Here is a 2076-nt window from a genome sequence, read left to right as displayed (position 1 = left end):
TCATATACAGTGCCACCCAAGGGTAATAAAGGAGGTCAGAATTGCTTCCACTGTGGAAAGCAGGGCCACTTCAGTAGACAGCGTCACAGACGAAAGCCACAGATAGGCAAGGGAGTAGAGAGGAAGCTCCCACACACTTGCTTTAAGTGTGGCTCTGAAGGACACTTGGCCAAGGTGGCCCACATCAGGTCCTCGTGACAGACAGGACTGACAGGCCCGAGCTCCCAGCTGGAAACAAAGGAGGACGCTTCAACGATTTAGATCCTCCCAGAAGAGCTGTGGGTGAGCATTAACATTACTGGTAATCTATCCATTGATGAACACTTACATTATTTCTAACTTTTGAATATTGTTGTTAGGGACCTCTCCAAAGTACTGAAAAGCAATTGGTGTCTCTCTGGAGACTAAGGTGCATTTGATACAGGCCATGGTCTTTTCTATCTCTTGTTATGCATTAGAGATTTGGATAATGACTAGGGAAGATAGAAGGAGAATTGATGCCTTTGAGCTGTGGTGCTGGAGAAGAGTATCGAGGGTACCATGGACTGCTAGGAAAAGAAACAGGTTCATCCTGGAGAGGGTTAAACTGGGTGGCTCCTTGGAGGCAAGAATTCTGAGGCTTCGTCTAACATACTTTGGACATCTTGTAAGGAGGTCCTTGGAGAGGGACATCATGCTTGGTAGGGTGGAGGGACAGCGCAGGAGGGGAAAGTCCTCTATGAAGTAGATTAATTCAGTGACTGGGGTAATTGGGATGGGTGTGTTACAGACAGTGCGATTGGCACAGGACAGAGCAGAGTTTAGGGTTCTTGTACATAAGGTCACTATGAGTTGCAAGCTACTTGACAGCACATAATAACAACAGACAATATTGCTATTAGCATTGAAGTTGTTGTATAACATAGAGTCAGAACCAACCCAAAGCTGACCCTCTGGTGGATTTTCACAGGTATTTAATTGCACTGGAGGAAATTGTTCATCCTTCTTCTGTGGAGCATCTAGTGGATTCAAACTGCTTGCCTTTAAGATTGTAGCACAGCTTCTTGCCATTAGGCCAACAGAGCTTGCTCTATGAGCTTTATTGTGCATGTAGTTGTTTGAATCTATGTTTTCAACTATTTTTATATTGCTGAACTATAGAACAATTTTATGTCCAATTTTTTATGAACTAGAAAACTGTTTCCCACATTGCCTTCCACAGTGCTTTCTGCAGTGGACCTTTTTATGTTCATACCAGCAAATGTACAAGTTTGCCAATTTTTCTACCTGTTTGCTAAGACTTGTTATTTCCTGATTTGTTTTGAATTTTGTTTTGTTTTCAATAATAGCCATTTTAATCGCTATGAAGTGGTTTTGATTTGCATTTCCCTAATGACTGACAATGTAGTGTGTTTTAATTTGCTTAGAAAATACAACATTTTCTAACATCTGCTGTCAAGGACTTCTCCAAGGTGCTAAAAACCAAACATGTCATTTTAAAAACTAAACTGTGCCTGATTTTAAGTAATTTTTTTTCAATGCCTTCTTATGCATCTGAAAGTTAGGCAATGACTGCGAATGACAGAATTTATACGTTTGAATTGTAGTGTTGGGTAAGAGTGTCAAATATGCCATGGACTACCAAAAGAACAAACAGTTCTGTTTTGGAGAAATGCAGCCAAGGTGCTACTTAGACAAGGGCGGTGAAACTTCGTATCATACATATACTTTGATCATGTCAGGAGGGTCCAGTCCTTGACAAAAGATATCATACTGGTAAAGGTGGAAAGTCAGAGAAAGAGATCCTCAGTAAGAGAGATTGACACAGACACTATCACAGTCACAGGGGCTATAACAACAGGCTTGAGTATATCAGAGATAGTGAGGATGGCACATGACAGGGCATGATTCAGCTCTGTTGTTCATAGAGTCACAATGAGTCTTGGTTGATTCAGTAGCACCTAACAGCTCATGATATATGTATGTTTGTATAGTATAGTATAGTATAGTATAGTATAGTATAGTATAGTATAGTAATAGTAATAGTAATAGTATAGTAATAGTAATAGTATAGTATAGTATAGTATAGTATAGTAT

The sequence above is a fragment of the Elephantulus edwardii genome, unplaced genomic scaffold (assembly GCF_000299155.1).
Source record: "Elephantulus edwardii isolate Elephantulus edwardi_28Jun2011 unplaced genomic scaffold, EleEdw1.0 scaffold00009, whole genome shotgun sequence".
Lineage (NCBI taxonomy): Eukaryota > Metazoa > Chordata > Mammalia > Macroscelidea > Macroscelididae > Elephantulus > Elephantulus edwardii.
Note: the sequence above shows the minus strand (reverse complement) of the source record.